The 21,101-nt window shown below is 49.4% G+C and overlaps 1 protein-coding gene across 1 annotated transcript in view; it reads right to left on the bottom strand.

Annotated features, from left to right (window-relative positions):
* Positions 1 to 941: 941 nt before the first annotated feature.
* LOC138489353 (zinc finger protein 271-like) overlaps positions 942 to 21,101 on the bottom strand; it is a 211,401-nt gene continuing 191,241 nt past the window's right edge. The window contains exon 2 of the transcript XR_011274786.1: positions 942 to 1,423. The gene's annotated coding sequence lies outside the window, so the exon portion shown is untranslated. The remainder of the gene's footprint in view (positions 1,424 to 21,101) is intronic.

A 21,101-nucleotide genomic window follows, 5' to 3' on the forward strand; every position in this document is an offset into this window, starting at 1 on the left:
ACTCAGGCACCCCCTGCCAGAAAAAAATCAAGGCCACAGGACCCAGGGGACACCCCACAACATCAAGGGGCAAAGGGAGAAGAGTCCCCATGCAGAGTGGCAAACATCGGTGGAGCGCCACTGCCAAGATGCAACTGTCCACACCAGCAACAACTGCACCACCTCCTGAAGTGAACCCCCACCACAGATCCCAGCCACAGAGGGCCCACCCTCAGCTACAACAAGTTCCACAGGAGAGGCAGCAGCCACAGTGCCACTCTCAGATGTGGAGGATCCGACAGATTTCCACATGGAAATGCACACCCCAACCCCCCCCTGGAATCCCCGAGGCAACACCACAGCAGAAACCTGGGTCCAGTGTCCCTGGCGAGGACAACATGGGAAGGTTCAGTAGCCCACCGGTGGCTTCACCAGTTGTCCTGGTTGCATCGGAAGGCGCAGCAGCCACACCACCAGAACGCCACAGTGCCCTTGACCTGGCCAGCATCAGGCAGCACCAAGAGGACATAACTGTGCTGGTTGGGCAGCATGTGGAGGAGGCTGCCCGTCTCAGGGGGGAGCTTACAGAGACAGCCAGGCTCTCCAGGGAGGCAATGGAGGCCTGTACCAACAGGCTGTGTGGGGCGATTGTCCAACTCAGGGAGATCCTAACGCGGATAGCAGACGCAATGGACCGCCAGTTCCCACCACCACCACCAGGACAGGCAGCCACATCCTCATCCGCCAGGGTCAAGGGTGTTTTGGGACTGTTGTGGGGGGAGGGAGGAAGGGTGTTTTGGGACTGTTGTGGGGGGAGGGGGAAGCGTGTTTTGGGACTGTTGAGGGGGGAAGGGCGGTGGGATGTTTGAGGACATGCACTTATACATCTTTACATTCCTTAATACACTGGTGTTTGATCAATACACAGTCATGGACTTCTTCATTGTGTATGTGTACTTTATTGGCGACAGGGTCCATTGTGCGCTTCAAAACATACACCAGTGCATTACTACCCATATCCATCCTACATAAAGAAACCATATTACTCAGAATATTTGGTTGATCAGATGCTGTCTCACAGCACGTCCCTCCTGGCCATCCCCTCTTGCATGACCTGCATCCCCGTCACCTCCGTCCTCATCACCATCATCATCCTCATCAGGTGCTTCTATTTCAACGTCAGGGGGCAGTGGCATATTCCGTCTGATACACATATTGTCCAGCATGACACATGCCATGGTGATCTTGGCCACCTTCTCATGGCCATACAGGAGAGCGCCACCAGACCTGCTAATGCACCTAAACCGTATCTTCAAAAGGCCAAAAGTCTGCTCTATCACGACGCGGGTACGGGTATGTGCACGATTGTAGTCCTCTTCGTGCCTGTTCTGTGGGTTCCGTACAGGGGTAAGGAGCCACCTCTTCAGGGGATAGCCGGCATCACCTGTATGGGGGGACGAATGGGGTCCTGTTACTGTTCACCTCAAGAGCGGCCTGTTCATATCACACAAATTGACTTTGCATTGTGATTGAAGTCCACAATTAACAGCATGCATGCAGACGATCTGTGTGACTGCAATGTGCAAAGGTGAGCTCGACCCTGCAAGTAAACATGCCCCATTAATGCCTCCAACAGTAATTGACATGTCCTCGGTGAGGCCAGGTCTTAGGTGTCCCTGGGCCCAGGCAGAATTGGAACCACACTGCTAGTGTACTGCCATTCCAACATTGATGTTGCCATGCTGAGAGGCATCACTTCAGTGGTGCTATAGGTGCGTGGTTCAATGCTATGGCTAGGGGTGATCCCTTTGCATGCATTCAAGGGCATATTGCATTATTGTTGTTGTGCTGCGCTAATTCTGTATGACTATCTTGACGGCATGTAGGAGATTTGTTTTTTCTTGTGGTGTGGAATGTTGTGCAATGTGGATGTGGATGGATGTTTAATGTTTCTAGACCAGAAATGTCTATGCTAATGGGCCCGTCTTGGTCCAAGGCCCTCAGGCCAACCTTCACCTCTTCGATAGACGCTTCCCACGCCTTATCAACTTCCTTTCCTCTCCTGCTGTGCCCCCTCCTCTGTCCTCGACTAACTTGCCTCTTCCCTCCCTCCCCACCCCCTCTCGTGCTCCTTCTTCACCTCCGCAGGGTGTACCTCTGATCTGTACCCCTCCCCGGAAGTCCTTCAAAGATGGCAAACTTCTCCACATTGCCACTCTTAACTCTCGCTCTGCCGTCAAACATTCCTCTGATATCTGCCGCCTTCTTGAGGAACTTGACCTTGACGTACTCGGTCTCACTGAGACATGGTTCACGGCCAGCTCTGTCACCAGCTTTGACACACTCTTACCCGACGGTTACAAGATCCTCTCTGTGCCCAGGCCCAACCGTGCGGGGGGAGGTGTGGCCCTTATCTTCCCTGAGTGGATTCCTGCCACTGTTACTCCCACGCAGACCTACTCCTCTTTTGAATGTCTTGTCTGCCGACTCTCTCTCTCTCCTAGCCATTCCCTTACCGTGGCTAATATCTATCGGCCACCTGGTCAAATTTCCTCCTTCCTCTCCGAGTGGGCGGACCTCTCCTCCTCACTCCTGTCCTCAACCACTCAACTCCTCTTTCTTGGAGACTTCAACATCCACCTGGATGCCTCCTGTCTCCCCTCTGGACTCTTTCGAAACCTCTGCGACTCTCTCTCACTCTCTATTCTCCCGTCTGGGCCGACTCATTCTGCAGGGCACACTCCTCTGACCTTCCCCTCTCTGTCCCTCTCTCCACTCCTCTCTCCTGGAGTGATCACTTTCTCCTCTCCTCCCACCTCACCCTCCCTGCCCCACAGGCAAAGCCACCCCCATCACTGCCACCTTCCTTCTCGGTCATCCGACCCATGAAGCGCGTGTCAGTTGAGGCTTTCGCTGCCACCTTCTTGCCCCCTCCTCCCCCTTCGGCTGACTCCCACCCTGACACAGCCCTCTCCACTCTCCACTCTGCTATATCTGATACTCTTGATATCCTTGCCCCTGTCATGAGAATCCGCCTGAAGACCAAAGCCAAATGTAACTCCTGGTATGACTCGGATCTCGTCACCCTTAAACGCAAGTGCAGGGTGGCAGAGAGGAAATGGCGTGCTTCATGTTCATCCTCTGACAAACTGGCCTGTCGCCTGCTCCAAAGGCAATACCGGCTCTCCATTCTCACCAAAAAGAGAGCCCTTATCCAAGCCCGCATCTCTGCGGCATTTAACAATTCGGCCGAACTCTTTAAAATCTGCAAGGAGCTGGCCAACCCTGCTGCAGTCTCTACCTCTCCTGTCCCCTCCCAGGCCCTCTGCATGGCACTGGCCTCTCACTTCATTTCAAAAACTCAGGACATCCTGTCCTCACTCTCCTCCTATAACCTCCCCCCCTCTATTCCCTGCCCTTCCTCTGGCTCTTCTGCAGCCACCCCTCCTCTCTCCTTCTCTTCCTTTCCCCTTTTTTCTGCTGACGAGGTTTCAAGACAAGTCCGATCTATGAAAGTCTCGTCAAAACAGGTCCACCCCTGTTCCTCCAAAACTATCAAGGACCACATTGACTCCTTGGCTCCTGCCCTTGCTGACTTCTGCAATCACTCCTTCTCCTCTGGAGTCTTCCCATCCCCTTTCAAGCACTCCCTTGTGCACCCCCTTCTTAAGAAACCCTCTTCCGACCCTTCCTGCCCAGCTAACTATCGCCCAATCTCTATCACTCCCTTCCTGGGCAAGCTCCTGGAGAAACTGGCCATCTCCCAGCTTAATCTCCATGCTGAATGTGCTGGTAGTCTTCATGACCATCAGTCTGGCTTCAGAGCTGCCAGAAGCACGGAAACTGCTCTCCTGAACATCCGTGAGGACCTGCTTTCGAACCTTGACTCTAACATTCCATGTGTTCTCATTTTGCTTGATCTCTCTTCTGCCTTTGATACTGTCAACCATACCATCCTGCTCAACCGTCTCCGTGATAACCTCGGTATCACTGGTCAGGCTCTGGCGTGGCTGACCTCTTTCCTCTCAAATCGACCCTCCCAGGTCCAACTGGGGTCTTTCCTCTCTGACATCTTCTTCTCTACCTGTGGTGTCCCCCAGGGATCTAACCTCTCTCCCTGGCTGTTCAACCAGTATCTGGCACTTCTCGCCCAACACATCGCCGCTCTCTGCCCCTACTTTCAGTGCTATGCGGATGATACCCAGCTCATTTTCAGGCTACCCTCGGCCTCCTCTTCTCCTTCCCTCATCTCTGACTGTCTTTCTGCTATCCAGGAATGGTGTGCCGCCAACGACCTCTGCCTTAATGCCAGTAAGACTGAGATTCTACTCATCGGCACTCCCACTCCCTCCTTCCCTGCTGCTCTCTGGCCGGCCTCTCTGGGCCCTCTTCCTGCTCCTACCTGCAAGGCAAAAAACCTTGGGGCATCTTCGACTCCACACTCTCCTTCTCTCCTCACATATCCGACGTATCTAAGAAGTCACACTACCAGCTACACCTCCTCAGAGGTATCCTTCCTTTCCTCTCCTTCCCCCAGAAGCTCACTGTCTCTAGAGCCCTGGTTCTCTCTAAGCTGGACTACTGTAACAGCCGCTATCTAAATCTGCCCGCCTCTACTCTCCGCCCTTTGCAACTCATCCAGAACAGGACTGCAAGACTTGTCCTTGGCCTCAAGCCCAGGGACCGTATCTCTCCAGGACTGAAATCACTACACTGGCTCCCAGTGACTGCGAGGATCAAGTTCAAAACCCTCTGCATTGTCCACAAGGCCGTCTGGGGCCTTGGGCCGAAATACCTTCAACTCTCTCTTCCTAAATATCTTCCTTCTCGAGCTCTTCGCTCATTCGCCTCCAACTCCCTCAGGGTCAGCCGCTTCTCCAAACAACGAGTTGGGGGCAGATCTCTTTCCACTGCAGGGGCCTCCCTCTGGAACAGCCTTCCTGCCTCCCTGAAACTTGAGGAGAACCACCTCCGGTTCCGGAAGCACTTCAAAACCTTCCTCTTTGCCTCCGCTTTCTCTCCCCCTCTCCCCTGCTAATACTACTGAAACTGCACTGAATCTGCAACCGGGCCATTCACCGTTCTCGGCCCAGCCACTCTCCCCTGCACTGCCTCCACGGCAACCCCTGCATTACGGGACTGTGTCTGTATCCATACAACCCCCCTTCCCAGCACTTGTCTGCACTTACCTCGCACTTGCCACCAGCTGGCCCTTGTTATTTATCCTGTATGCTGTATGCTAATAACCCTGTACTGCACTTTCCCCTCTCCCTTTCCCCCATGCACTTTTCCCTTCCCCTCTACCCTTGCACTTGCGCAATCTGAATGACACCTGGCCTAGTAAGATCGTTGTCTGTCTCCCCTTGTTTCCCCCCCTGCCTCGTCGCGCCTTGAAACACTTGTGTATAGGCGCGTTACAAATGCCTTATCATATCATATCATATCATATCAGGATTGTTCTCTATGTTGTGTATCTTATACTTGCATGTCGGTTCATCTCAAGTACGTAGCAGCCTTCCCAGATGGACATTGGCGTACATCTGTATGTGCATTTGTCCTACGGACGACAAGCTACACCCATTTTGAGTATGTATCTCCCCCCCCCCCAATCACACCCAGTTGGAGTATGTTTCTCCCCCCAATCACACCCATTTGGAGTATGTATCTCCTCACCCCAATCACACCCAGTTGGAGTATGTATCTCCCCCCAATCACACCCAGTTGGAGTATGTATCTCCCCCCCAATCGCACCCAGTTGGAGTATGTATCTCCCCCCATCACACCCAGATGGAGTATGTATCTCCCCCCAATCACAACCAGTTGGAGTATGTATCTCCCCCCCCAATCACACCTAGTTGGAGTATGTATCTCCCACCCCCGAATCACACCCAGTTGGAGTATGTATCTCTCCCCCCCCAATCACACCCAGTTGGAGTATGTATCACCCCCCCCCAATCACACTGCCATGTGCTTGCTCTGCTACTAACCAAGTAGCCACGAACGTTGTCCGGCTTGTCGCTCCATGTAGCGTGGGATGGTTGAGTTCTGTGATTATCTTGTTGGCGTCACATACCATTTGGACATTGATGGAGTGGAATTGCTTCCTGTTTCGGTAGACTACTCCATTGTGATGTGGGACCACCAATTCTACATGGGTACAGTTGATGGCCCCAATGCAACTTGGGATGCCTGCCAGTGAATAGAAGCCAACTTTGGTGTTTGCAATCTCCTGGGCAGTCCGTGGCATGAATATGTGTTCAGGTGCATGCCTCAGGAGGCCATCGAGTACCTGGTTCAGTGTGCGTGAGAATACTGGTTGTGAGATGCCATGCATGTGCCCCACTGTATGCTGGTAGGTGCCTGTGTCCAGGAAGTGGAGCACAGTCACCACCTTCAGTAGAGGGGGAATGGCAGTTCTGATGTCTATGAGGCTCACAATGTCATCATGTATCATGTCCACGATTCCGGTGATGGTACCCCGGTCCAGACGGTACAGGGTGTGCATCTGCTCAGTGGTTAGGTTAAATGGACTGGCTCTGATCCTGTGGATTGGTGACTGCCTCTGTGGTATGACTAGGTGCCGTGGTGGTGCTTGCTGTGCCTGTCTTGCCCTCCTCCTCCTCCTCCTGTGTCTCCTCTGTGCTGCCTGTTGTTGTTGCTGCTGCACTGCAATCATGTCCTAAAGCCCATGTAATGCTGCTAGCATTGGGACCATCTTGATGTGGGAAGGGGTGTGGTGTGCTCCTTTTGTGCTGCCACAGTCTCCATTGCCTCCACCTGTGCTGATTGTGTCCACCTGTGGCAGGTGGGAACACTGCTCAGTTCTCTTAACGGGTGGTTCGCGATGCCGGTATTAGCGCCATGGCGGTAAGGGGTTTTGGGGGCTTTACCATGCCGCTATTGGCATGTCCGCTTGGCTTGTGATGGTGTGCTATTAGCGGCATGGTGTTATTTACCGGATGGAGGGTCGCGTGCACGCGGACTGGCCGCTATTAGTGGCACCATACTTAGCGGTGCTGCTAATAGTGGTGATCCGAGTCGTAATTGGCATGGGGATTTAACGTTAACGGTATTCCATTACCGGTAACGTAAAATCCCTACCGCCTACCGTGTAATGAGGCCCTTAGTTTTGGTATGTATGTGGGTAGCAGAGCAATTTGGCAGTAGCACAGCACACAGAGCATACTGCCCTGAGATAGATTAGCTGGGATATATTTTGCATGCAATAACGGGGAGTCAGATTGGTCCACCTCCCCCTGGGGTAGATGGTTGCATTTCGACAAATGATCGCCCACGTGAGGCTAGGCCAAAGACACATAGAGTTTTGTTTCACCATGTCAGAAGACGGCATACTGTGAAAGTGAACCAAGAACATCATTCCGGGACCCTGCAAGGAAAGGTACACAAAGTGCCACATGAAGGGCACTGAGGAATAGCGTCCACGAAAAGAATGCTGAGGCAAAATGTATGGTTCCCTCAACTGGATGCACAGGTGGAAGCGCTCCTCAAACAATGCCCACCTGTGCGGTCATCAGCCTTTACACTAGACCTGAACCTCTAGGCATCAACGACTTACTAGAGAAGGTGTGGGATGAAATAGCAGTCGATTTTTTGGGACCCATTGAAGGAGGGGTATATGTGCTTGTAGCAATGGATGAGTACTCCCGATTTCTAGACATCCAGATGGTGACTTCGGCAGCTGCGTATCACACAATACCAGGCCTGGATAGGATGTTCACTGCCTATGGGGTACCGTGGGTGGTGAAATCTGACATTGGACACCCTTCTCAGGGCAAGACTTCAAGACGTTTGCTGAATACATTGGGTTCAGACACCAGCGGATCACCCCTTTGTGGCTGCAAGTAAATGGTATGGTGGAACGCTTCATGAGCAACATCAAGCAAAACGTTTAGATTGCTCATCTGACAGGAGAATCTGTTGAGAAGATTCTCTATCAATTACTGAGGGACCTTCGGAACACCCCTCATAGCACCACGGGCAAAGCACCCTCAGAGGTCATGTTTGGTCGCAACATACAGACAAGGTCACCACACATTACAGCCCCTGAAGAAGCTTATGAAGGAGACAAAGAAATGCGTGAAAATGACACACGGGCCAAAGAGTCCATGAAGCGACGTGCAGACAGCGCACATAAAGCCTGTGAAAGTAGTTTTATGCCGGGAGACATTGTAATAGTAAGACAACACAGGACACACAAACACACGGGCAATTTTGACAGTGCTCTGGTGGCGGTTATTAAAGTAAAAGGCTTTCTCATCACTGCAGAAGGAGAAAGAAGGAGTGTAACCCGGAACTCCTCGCATTTCAAGAGAGTGTCAGGAATCATCATGTAACAATCCCGACAGGAGGACTCTGACCTTGAGGGGCGGGACATCCCATATGACGGAGACGGAGAAAAGTCAAGTGAAGAGGTTCCTGTTTTCCCTTAGAGATCGAGCCCTGACTGCGGCCAGGTGAGTGGTTCTGGCCGGCCTCGGAGGGCAAGAAACAGACCACAGAGACTCATGGAGGAGATGAACTAATCAATGAGATAGTTGTTTAAAAACGAGGGAGGTTGTGATGTCCTGCTGAAGCTAGAGCAGAGTCATGTGTTGAGGGAGGGCGCCTGTGGGCATGGGTTGTGGAGATGGAGGAATAAATAAGTGTTCATACAGATCAGTGGCTGCTCCTGAATTCAAGCTATTAGGCAGCCGTGTGGGATGACAGTAAATTACTGCTGCCATGAGTCAGTGGCAGGTCACAAAAGCAGAGAATGGCCCCTGTGTAGGGAAGTGAAGGCCCCCCGGATATTCCCAGCACCATAAACATGCACATGTCCAGGAGGCCACTGGCTAGTGGAGGACCGCCTGCATCCCAGGCACTACAGCGGCGCCTGTCACACCCCTGCTACTGTTGCATTGCCCTATGTCATAATGTATTGTCATTTTTCATTTACAAAGTGTAAACTGGATGATTATAACCTGAGCCCTAAGCAGGCTCTCTTTGCACGTCTTAATGCTCCCTGGTCTGACCATGTGTACAGTCTCTTATCACTGTCCCTAAGCATGCTCTGAATGTATGTCTTAATGTCTCATGGTTTTTTGTGTATGCAGGTTGATGTCACTGGACTTAAGCATGCTGTGTATGTATGTAAGTCTTAGGGCTTCCTTACACGGAATGCGGTAAGGGTTTACTGGTACCGGTAAGGGCACCGGTACCGGTAAACCCTTACCGTCTTACTACGAGGTCCCTTTGCGGGACCCGACCTTAACGGTTTTACCAGCCGTTAAGGAACGGGCCCGCAAAGAGACCTTGTGCTAATTACAGTACCGCAGTTTGCGGTACCGTAATTAGCTCCTTCCCCATTCCCATTGAGCCCTATGGGGGCAAAAATGGGAATGGGGAAGTGCCTTGGTGAATGGGGAATTACCGCCCCCGCTCACCTTGGAGTAGGGCGGTAATTCCGCCATCCACCAAGGCTCACTCGGTAAAATACCGACGGCAACCATGGCGCTAATAGCGCCATGGTTACCGCATACCGTGTAATGAGGCCCTTGTGTGCAGTCTCCCATCACTGCTCTTAAGCATGCTCTGTATGTATGTATGTGTTAATGTCCAATTTTGCAGTCTCCCATCACTGCTCTTAAGCATGCTCTGTATGTATGTATGTGTTAATGTCCCATTTTGCAGTCTCCCATCACTGCTCTTAAGCATGCTCTGTCTGTATGTATGTGTTAATGTCCCATGATCTGGCTGTGTGTGCAGTCTCCCATCACTGCTCTTAAGCATGCTCTGTCTGTATGTATGTATTAATGTCCCATGATCTGGCTGTGTGTGCAGTCTCCCATCACTGCTCTTAAGCATGCTCTGTCTGTATGCATGTCTTAATGTCCCATGGTTTCTAGTGTTATCCCGTGGACTTACTGTTTTAGCATTCCCTGTTCCTCCCGGAAGATGTCCCTCTGGGAATTGAGTAGGCTTGTTGCTGATTGCTGGTGAACAGTAAATACCTGTTTGGGTAAGCACAGGTCCAATTTGATTTCTAGACATCTCTGGTCGTCCCAGCCCAAGACTGCTGGGCCTTTCACTGACACAGACACCTTGACCACTGTGGTGCACTCCTTGAAGGAGACTGTGCTTCTCCTAAACCTGTTCAGGTCAATCTTGTGCCCTCCATATGCACGTTGGTAAACGTCTGGTGCATGATGGCAACCCTTACTCTTGGCAAAAAGTTGAAAATATCTTTCTTTTGGTATAATGGTGCAATCGCAACCTGAACATGCCAACACGTCGGTGCTGGTTCTGTCAATATTGATTATGCAACGGGGCTTCCTGCACCCAGCCCTTTTGTTCTCGATGCTGAGCAGGATCTAACTGCTCACAGGGTTCATCGTCATCTGAGTTCTCCTGTAAAGCCGCAGTTGTGCACCGTCTTCTGGTGTTGCACATGGCAGCGAAGTGACCAATCTTGTGACACTCCGCACACTCTCTGTCTGTTGCTAGACACAATCTATCACTGGTTCCATGAATCCGATCGCAGCATCTGAAACATTCCACACCCGTCAGGTTTTCTTGATACCTTTGCTAATGCAAACAGTCTTTGGCCTTACATGTCTAACGCATTTCTTAGAAGTGCGGATTTCCTCTCAGGTGTAAACTCTGTCCCATCTACTGCTTCTAGGTATATCTGGAATTCGGATTTCCATTGGTTCCAAGGGACTGTCAGCTCACCTTCATTCTGAAGAAATGTAGGCCGTGTCGTGACTCCTTGCATGCTGTCTTGGTGTAGTGTTGTGTAATTGCTTCCTTTTGCCTCGATATTTTTGCTTCATCATGTGTTTGTTCCAAGAGCGTGCAATGCTGTGTCACTCTTCAGATCCCATCCTCATCACCACTGTAAAAACGCACATTCATTCCTGGGTGTTTCCTCTGTACTGAATAATGCCCAAAGACTTCTTGTCATTCTGCAATACTTCATTGATCTACAAAAAGTATTCATCTACTCAACAACTGGCTGGTGTGCAGAGTGATAATGGGCCTCATTACAAGTTTGCCGGTCTGAGGCCCAATGTATTTATTTATATATGACAGAGAATGGGAGCATCCTCTCTCGATCTCTGAGCTCCGTGCCCTGGCTGTGCCGTGCCCTGTGATGCCCCCACGCTTCACCCCCGTGCCACGAGCAGCGTGCATAGTTATGGGAAATGGAGAATACCAGTGACACGGGGACGCACCCTACACATCTAATATCCCATGGCCTGGCTGTGTGCGGAGACTCCCATCACTGTCCCTAAGCATGCTCTGTATCCATGTGTGAATGTCCCATGGTCTGGCCGTGTGAACAGTCTCCCATCACTGTCCCTAAGCAGGCTCTGTATGCATGTGTGAATGTCCCATGGTCTGGCCGTGTGATCAGTCTCCCATCACTGTCCCTAAGCAGGCTCTGTATGCATGTGTGAATGTCCCAGGGTCTGGCGTGTGAACAGTCTCCCATCACTGTCCCTAAGCATGCTCTGTATGCATGTGTGAATGTCCCAGGGTCTGGCGTGTGAACAGTCTCCCATCACTGCTCCTAAGCATGCTCTGTATCCATGTGTGAATGTCCCAGGGTCTGGCCGTGTGATCAGTCTCCCATCACTGTCCCTAAGCATGCTCTGTATGCATGTGTGAATGTCCCAGGGTCTGGCGTGTGAACAGTCTCCCATCACTGTCCCTAAGCATGCTCTGTATGCATGTGTGAATGTCCCAGGGTCTGGCGTGTGAACAGTCTCCCATCACTGTCCCTAAGCATGCTCTGTATGCATGTGTGAATGTCCCAGGGTCTGGCGTGTGAACAGTCTCCCATCACTGCTCCTAAGCATGCTCTGTATCCATGTGTGAATGTCCCAGGGTCTGGCCGTGTGATCAGTCTCCCATCACTGTCCCTAAGCATGCTCTGTATGCATGTGTGAATGTGTATCCATGTGTGAATGTCCCAGGGTCTGGCCGTGTGATCAGTCTCCCATCACTGTCCCTAAGCATGCTCTGTATGCATGTGTGAATGTCCCAGGGTCTGGCGTGTGAACAGTCTCCCATCACTGTCCCCAAGCATGCTCTGTATGCATGTGTGAATGTCCCAGGGTCTGGCGTGTGAACAGTCTCCCATCACTGCTCCTAAGCATGCTCTGTATCCATGTGTGAATGTCCCAGGGTCTGGCCGTGTGATCAGTCTCCCATCACTGTCCCTAAGCATGCTCTGTATGCATGTGTGAATGTCCCAGGGTCTGGCGTGTGAACAGTCTCCCATCACTGTCCCTAAGCATGCTCTGTATCCATGTGTGAATGTCCCAGGGTCTGGCGTGTGAACAGTCTCCCATCACTGCTCCTAAGCATGCTCTGTATCCATGTGTGAATGTCCCAGGGTCTGGCCGTGTGATCAGTCTCCCATCACTGTCCCTAAGCATGCTCTGTATGCATGTGTGAATGTCCCAGGGTCTGGCGTGTGAACTGTCTCCCATCACTGTCCCTAAGCATGCTCTGTATGCATGTGTGAATGTCACAGGGTCTGGCGTGTGAACAGTTTCCCATCACTGCTCCTAAGCATGCTCTGTATCCATGTGTGAATGTTCCAGGGTCTGGCCGTGTGATCAGTCTCCCATCACTGTCCCTAAGCATGCTCTGTATGCATGTGTGAATGTCCCAGGGTCTGGCGTGTGAACAGCCTCCCATCACTGTCCCCAAGCATGCTCTGTATCCATGTGTGAATGTCCCAGGGTCTGGCGTGTGAACAGTCTCCCATCACTGCTCCTAAGCATGCTCTGTATCCATGTGTGAATGTCCCAGGGTCTGGCCGTGTGATCAGTCTCCCATCACTGTCCCTAAGCATGCTCTGTATGCATGTGTGAATGTCCCAGGGTCTGGCGTGTGAACAGTCTCCCATCACTGTCCCTAAGCATGCTCTGTATGCATGTGTGAATGTCCCAGGGTCTGGCGTGTGAACAGTCTCCCATCACTGTCCCTAAGCATGCTCTGTATGCATGTGTGAATGTCCCAGGGTCTGGCGTGTGAACAGTCTCCCATCACTGTCCCTAAGCATGCTCTGTATGCATGTGTGAATGTCCCAGGGTCTGGCGTGTGAACAGTCTCCCATCACTGTCCCTAAGCATGCTCTGTATCCATGTGTGAATGTCCCAGGGTCTGGCCGTGTGTGCAGGCTCCTGTCACTGGATTTTGCTATGAGTGGGACAAGGCATTAACCACGTATTCTTAACTGTCTGCATCCAGACATTAGATGCATATTCTGGGAGAGATGCAATAAGGGGCAAGATGTGAAAATAGGGGGTATGACCCTGAAAATCAGGCACGTTTGGTAATCTTAGGGTTATTCAATTTATGCAATGACACTTATTGCATGTATACAATCCAACATTTGAGAACAGTTAAGCGGAATGAAGAAGGAGGCTTGTTTTCCCCTATAAACGTGCATTTTGGAGTGAAATACATTTTAGATGGGAGAACGTTCAAAACTTTGTAGAACCTCAACGTTTTGGGCTGAAAAATTGAGTCTCTGACAAAAAATACAGGGGTTAGTATGATCACAACATCCCATACACGGATGTCTGTGTACCTCTGTTGCTCTCTGTGGTCTTGCGTCCAAGACCAGCACGTTGCCCCTGTGCTATCCTCCGTTCACATGCCAATGAATGCCAGAATAGGTCTTATTCATAAAGCGCACAGTGCAGGTGCCTAGATGATAGCCCCCCTCATGGCCCTCAGAGGGTAACTCACATCCACAGATGATCTTGAGAGTGTCTTTCTTCCAGTATTTACCAGATTACAACATATGAACCCAACACTCAGAACATAATCATCTAAGACATAGGTAGGGTAATCCACGTGCATCAATCCAGACACCCTAGCAAGGACTGAGCTGAACCGCGCCCGACACAGACAGAGCTATGGGTAGGTCATAGGTCACAACTAGATCGATTGGCAGAGACCAATTGCATCAGGCACAGATTGGGGTTTGTATTTTTATTTGTATTTTGTATTTGTTTTATTTGTAGAGCACGCCTGGCCCAAAGGCATCTGGGCGCATATCTTAAGTTACAGTTACATATAGTTAAACAAATTTACAGGAGAGCATGAAAGCATATCTTATGGTACAGTTGTAGATTAGCAACAGATACAGTTACACAAGTGTACAAAATGCATGAGCGAATGGTATGACGTCTAGTAGACAGTAAGTAGGAATGTGAAGGTATTATACAAAAGGGAGGCAACTAGAGTTGAGAGCAGATTAAAAAGTACCAAAAAGTATGAGAGCTACAGTATAATATACACGGTTCATGTGCAGCAAGGCGGCTTTAGATATCCTGGGATACCAACCATGTCTTGGCTTTGTGCTTAAAGGAATGGAAAGATGGCTCATTCCTGATGGAGTTAGGCAGCGAGTTCCATAATTTAGCAGCGAGGACCGGGAAGCTCACGCCGCCAGCTTTTTGAAGTTTGTATCTTGGTACGTTGAGACAATGCGATTGGGTGGATTTCAATGGGCGTGTTGAAGAGTGATGAACAAAACGGTTTACCACATAGGTGGGGGCTTGATTGTTCACACATTTATGTGTGAGGGCGAATGTTTTAAGAGATATTCTTTGGGTGACCGATAGCCAATGAAGGCTTTGTCTAGTGTCCGAGATGTGTGCAGATCTAGGAAAGTTAAGGGCGACCCTAATGGCATTATTTTGAGTAACCTGGAGTTTGTTTAGGTTGCGTTGACTAGTCCCTAGGTACAATGCATTACAGTAATCTAGTTTAGACATGACCAATGTTCTAGCTAGAATAATGCAATTAGGAGTGGTGAGGAAGGGGTGGCAGGCTGAGATCAGTTTGCAGGTGTATGCAGAGGCTGCAATGACAGCGTTAGTTTGTCTGTTGAATGAAAGTGTGGAATCGAGATAGATTCCGAGGGTTTTGTTGTTATTAGAGACCTGGATAGTGTTACCATCAATGTTGAAGGCTTTGAAGGACGGGTCCAATTTGTTAATCTGGTTCTATTAGCCGAGGATGAGGAGCTCTGTCTTGTCATCATTGAGACAGAGCTCATGTTGAGCCATCCAAGCCTGTATGATTCTATAGACCTCATTCAGTGCCTTGGTGTCTATAGTGTGGTCACCCGTAATGGGAATAAGTATCTGGGTGTCGTCAGCATAATTAGTAAGTGACACCCAGATAGTCAAGTATGTCGAATAGAGGTTTGGTGAATGCATTATAGAGTGTAGGAGAAACACAAGATCCTTGGGGGACCCCACATAGGACTGGTGATGGTTTGGCCGAGGTGGAGGGGGAGAAGACCCTCATGGACCTGTTGTTTAAAAATGATCTGATCCAGGTAGTGGCTTTGTCTGAAAAATGGGCAGCAGTTTTGAGATGTTGACAGAGGCTATAGTGGTTGACCAGGTCAAATGCCGCTGATAAATCAAGGAGAAGTAGCAGGGCTAGTTTACCATTATCTTTAAGGTCTTCAATGTGCGTCTTAAGCTCAATAAGTGCAGTATCAGTTCCATGCCTAGGGCAAAAACCGGATTGTCTGAGGCCAAGGAGATTGTTTGATTCCAAATAGTCCTGTATCTGCAGATAAGCCGCACGATCTAGGATTTCGAGTATGAAAGGAACAGTAGTAATGGGCCTATAGTTGGTTGGTATGCTTGCATCAAGTGATCAAGTGTCTGTTTTTTTTACGAGAGGATTGACCCAGGCGTCCTTGAGGTGGTCAGGGACAGTACCAGTGTTGAAGGAGGAGTTAATAAGGGCCGAGATGAAGGGGGCTAGTTCCTGAGCAGCTTTCTTGATGATGGGAGCAGGACAAGCAGCACCCTGACAATTGGAAAGTTTTAGTTTGCAGATAATACTTTCGACTTCTAAGATGGTAAGGGGTGGGAAGTTGAATGGTCCCTGAGTGTGAGCTGATGAAGTGGTTGCGGGATTGGGTTGTGTAGCGTTTTAAAGGCAGTTTTGTTCATTATGAATTTTCGACTGAAGCATAGCTATCTTGTCTAAAAGTGCTTTTTGGATGTTGGAGCACCGAACACTGTCTTTGCTTCAAGTGTCAGGGGGGGTGGAGGGCGATTCTAATTCCTTAAGGATTTTGAAAAGATCCTTAGTATTAGATTCGGCTTGTGTTATGCGTGTGTTGTAAGTCTCTTTCTTAGCGTGGAAGATGGCTTCCTTGTAGTTGAGTGTAGCAATGATGAGGTTGTCTTTGTTGGACGGGCAAGGGAGACTTTTCCAGCGGATTTCAGCCGTCCTTTTTTTTTCTTTGCGTAATGCTCTCAGTTGTGGGGTGAACCAGGAATTGAGGTGCGCTCGCTGTTTAGGTTTCCTAAGTTTAATGGGGGCTATGGTGTTAATAGCCTTGAGCATGGTACAGTTGTATGCCTCCACAAGGGTAGTGGGGTTGGTACACGAGTGTGAAATTTTGTTAAGCGTGGGCAGAATGATGGGGAGAAGTTCATCCCGTGTAATGTCCTTTTTGTTTCTTGTAGATACGGCAGGCACAATGTCCTGTTTAGTGAAAGTATTATTAGCTGGGATATTGAAGGTGATAATGTGGTGGTCAGACCACGCACAAGGAGTGTTCTGCTCAATATTAATGTTACAGTTAAGGTCGGCTACCCAGTCGAGGGTTCGGCCTTTATTGTAGGTAGGTTCGCAAACGCGGTGTGTGAAGCCTAGGCTAGAGAGGGTGCTAGCGGTTTTCAATGCATACTGATCATTGGGGTCAAGGAGTCCAAGGTTGAGGTCGCCAAGCAAAATGATTTGGGAGTTTGTCTTGGTTTTCTCTAATAGAATGGATGTAAGATCCTCAGTGAAGGTGTCGAGGGGGCCTGGTGGTCTGTAGACAAGGTGGATAGTAGCAGATTTGTTGGGATAGATGGCATGTTTGACGGATAATAACTCAGCTGATGGGATTTGTACATTAGAGCAGTGGTCGAAGTGTACAAAAAGAAGTAGTGGAGCTATGTTCCCTGCTGGCCTGCACCCACTCCCCACAAACCACATCACCACACGCCCTCCCACACACAATCCAAATCCCCAAACTCTTGCACCTGCTGTTTTTAGGGAACGTTCAGTGCAGTGCACTAAAAGTGCAAGCTGCAACGTCTTCCTACACTTTTATTTTAAAATGAAACCATTCCGGAACGGTTTCTTTTTAAAATAAAAGTATAGGAGCTGTAAAACATAATTTAAAAAATTAGAGGAGCACCGCTCCCGACCGCTCCTGCTCACTTCGACCACTGCATTAGAGGTAATTCTTATGTTGATACTATCTTTATGGATAAAGGCGACACCGCCATCTTTAGACTGGCCTGAGTTACGGTCGCATCTGATAATGGAGTATCCATTGGTTAAAGCAAGAGCCAGGAGTGGGCCAGAGGCAGCGTGGAGCCATGTCTCGGTGATGGCGATGAAGTCGAGGTAGTGGGTGGTAATACGATCAGGAAAGTCAAGTGCGTGGGCCTGGAGGGACCTAGCATTAATGAGGGCGCCCTTGATCTTCATTTCTTTAGAGGTATTCATTTTGTCTGGTTGTGGAATGGGCATTGATTGTGGGGAAGCTTCGGTTGTTTGGTGAGAATAGCGCGTTTGGCGAGGTGTAAGTTGAAGTCTTGACCTGAGTCTGGAATTTCTAATGAGAACAGAGCATGGTTGGTTGGGTGAGGATTTAGAGGCAAAATGCTGTAGCCAGAGGGCTGGCGAGTTAAGGTATGGATTGGATACTAGGTCGGAAGAGGTGAGCAGAAAGTTAGGTGTGAGTTTGGACATGGGGGTGGAGGTGGCTTGAGAGTGGGAGTACTACGGTGCCCTGGCATTTTAAGTACTGTATGGCAGATGGGAGGTAGGCAGATATGGCTCAAAGTCTTGGTAATGGTAAGAAGGTAGTGCGATGCAAGTATCAGGCCTTGAACAGGTCGGTTTACCACTAGCATAAGGAAGCAGTGAGCAAAGAGGTACATCAACATCAGCATAGTGAGCAGGTAGTAAAGCAGGCGTATATACCACTGTAATTAATGGGCTAGTCCTAAAAGGCACGTTCGGTAGGGTACAGTAGGCTAATCCCAAAAGGCATAAACACAGTGGATAAAAGCTAGTACCATAGGGCAGACAAAATTATCATAGGGTAGGCTAATTCAAGTCAACACAGTAGGTTACCTCAGAGTATCACAGGATGGGCTACTTCAGATCAGTGCAAAATAGGCTACTATGACTCATCATAGGATTATCGCGAAGTGGTCTAACTGAGGTTTGCAGAAGATAACCTATTCCCGGTTCACACAGGATGGGCTGATTTGGCTAGACACAGAATAGGCTAATTCAGGTTATCAAAGCGATTAACACAGGGCAGCCCGATCATATTGTTGAATATATAAGGGCTGGTTAGATGAACACAAAGACATAAGCAGATGGCTAGGTAGGTACAATACAGGTGTCAAAGGGCTATGAGGATAACACAGAACCACACAGTAATGCTGGGCTGTGTGTTGTGGTGTTCTAAATCATAAGCGCAAGGTCGGGTCGCTCCATGCGAATAGTTAATTCCAAATTAATGCACGCACGTAAAGTGTATAAATAGATACATGGGTAAGAATGTCTAGGGGCTGACGCACCGGGCATGGATGGTAGCCCCAGATGAGTAGCAAGATATAGAGCTAGAAGGCTCACAGCACTGCATTGTGTGGGCGTGCTCACTGTGGATTGTTATAAGTACGTGTCATTTTTGAGGTCGCTAGAGGATTGAAGTACTTACATTTGATAGGGGCAGGAGACACCTTAAAATGATAAGATGACTGACATTATGACCAGCCTTAGATAGACCCCTTGCCGCATGGCGCCCAGTGGTGAACAGAGGAAAACAGGGCCTTGGATGGCCTTAGATCGGCCGGCTCTTCCGCCTGCCGGCGGATGCTCCTATTGTTTAAAAGAGCGATTGCTTAGCAACCAGGAGGACGCTGGCCTCGTTGTGGCGCCGCATCGCACCCGACATTTTGTTTTACAGAAACGAATGTCGGCCCTGATGTGTGTGCATATCTATACCCCGGGCTGCAAATGGGTGAAAACAGGGGGCTGCAGGTAGGTGAAAATGCAGAGTTATATGCAAAAGATTGCCTTAATGCGGAAAGTTGGTAGAAAAGGGTCATCAGCGTCGCTGAGGCTTGGATGGCTTCTGTAGCTGGGCGAGTCCGGTGTAAAGCTCCGTGAAGGTGAATCCTTCGCTGCAGGTTGGTGGGGGCTCCTGCCCTCTCCACCTGGCTGCAAAACTGATGTAGGGGCTGGCCTGAGTAAGAACAAAGATAGAATTGTAGAGATTAACTAATGCAACATATGGACAGAGAGATGAGAGTCAGCCCTGTCTTGCTGGAACTAGTTCACCATAAGAAGAAATGTGTCTAAATCTAGAAAGACACACAATATGAGTGCATGTTTCTCTCTAGACAACAATGCCAATAACCAACCCTACTAAAACCTCACCCCTCTTCCCACACTCTCAAACGCTAACTAAACACAACCACACCTCTTAAACCACAGCAACCCACACGCACTTTACCACACCACAACAACTAACACACCACACAGAGCCATACACAACAGCACGCGACAGACTCTGACCGGATACCACACCAAAAAGTTTAGCGAACAGTGTTAACCAAACTGAAGCAGCTAACAGCACATCACAGCTCCCTTGCTCTTTCTCCAAACTTGGTCCTACTAACACACCCTAACCTACCCCCCTTTCTTTCAGATCCACCAGAGCGTCAGGGGACCACTACAGTGGTGATAGTGTGCAGTATAAATATCCATTAACATTAACGGTAATGGGTCAGCCCCCATCTCCCTCTGGTCACATCTGTGTTCATCAGTCAAGGAACCCCTTACTTTGATTCTGTCTTCCAACTCTCTGGTCCCTGGACTCTTATCATCGTAGTCAGGCATTTAGTCATCATGGTGCTTAAACCGTATGCTGTTCTATGGAATCCAATTACTCGACTCCTCTATCCACATTCACACAAAAGATAAACTCACTTTCCCTGCGACCCTGCATGGGGAAGACTTGGTTTCATTAGGAAAAAGGGAAAACATCACTAATTGGACCTGAGATATGAGAACAAAACTGATGTCTGTTCATGGTGTTCCCCTGGCTTTACCTTGATTTCATTACATCCTCCCAGTGAAGGAATCCTGCTGTCTGTTCATTGTGTTCCCTTCGTTTTCCCTTGCTGTAAATACCTCCTTCAATGAGAGGAATCCAGCTGTCTGTTCATGGTGTTCCCCTGGCTTTTCCTTGCTTTCATTACTTCCTCTACAGGAGAGGAATCTGTTGTTTGTTCTTGGTGTTCTTCTGGGTCTCCCTTGATTTGAATACCTCCTCCCAGGGAAGGAATCCTGCTGTCTGTTCATGGTGTTCCCCAGGCTCTCTCTTGATTTAAATACTGCCCCCCTGGAAGGAAATCTGCTGTCTGATCATGGGTTTCCACTGGCTCTCCTTTGTTTTGGATACCTCCTCCCAGCAGAGGAATCCTTCTGTATGTTCATGGTGTCCCCTGGCTGTCCCTTGCCTTTATTACCTCCTCCCAGGAGAAGGATCCTGCTGTCTTTTCATGATGTTCCACTGGGACTTCCTTGCTTTCATTACCTCCTCCCAGGAGAGGTATCCTGATGTCTGTTTGTGGTGTTCCATTGGGACTCCCTTGCTTTCATTACCTCCTCCCAGAAGAGGAATCCTGCTGACTGTTCATGATTTTCCTCTGGCTCACGTTTTCTTTAAATATCTCCTCCAAAGAGAAGCATCCTGCTGTCTCTTCATGGTGTTCCCCTGGCTCTCTTTTGCTTTCTATACCTCCTCCCAGTGAAGGCATCCTTCATTCTGTTCATGGTGTTCTCCTGGCTTTACCTTGATTTCAATACCTCCTCCCAGTGAAGGAATCCTGATGTCTGTTCATGGTGTTCCCCAGGCTCTCTCTTGATTTAAATACTGCCCCCCTGGAAGGAAATCTGCTGTCTGATCATGGGTTTCCACTGGCTCTCCTTTGTTTTGGATACCTCCTCCCAGCAGAGGAATCCTTCTGTATGTTCATGGTGTCCCC

Source organism: Ambystoma mexicanum, chromosome 9, assembly GCF_040938575.1.
Source record: "Ambystoma mexicanum isolate Mex_15411 chromosome 9, UKY_AmexF1_1, whole genome shotgun sequence".
Taxonomy (NCBI): domain Eukaryota; kingdom Metazoa; phylum Chordata; class Amphibia; order Caudata; family Ambystomatidae; genus Ambystoma; species Ambystoma mexicanum.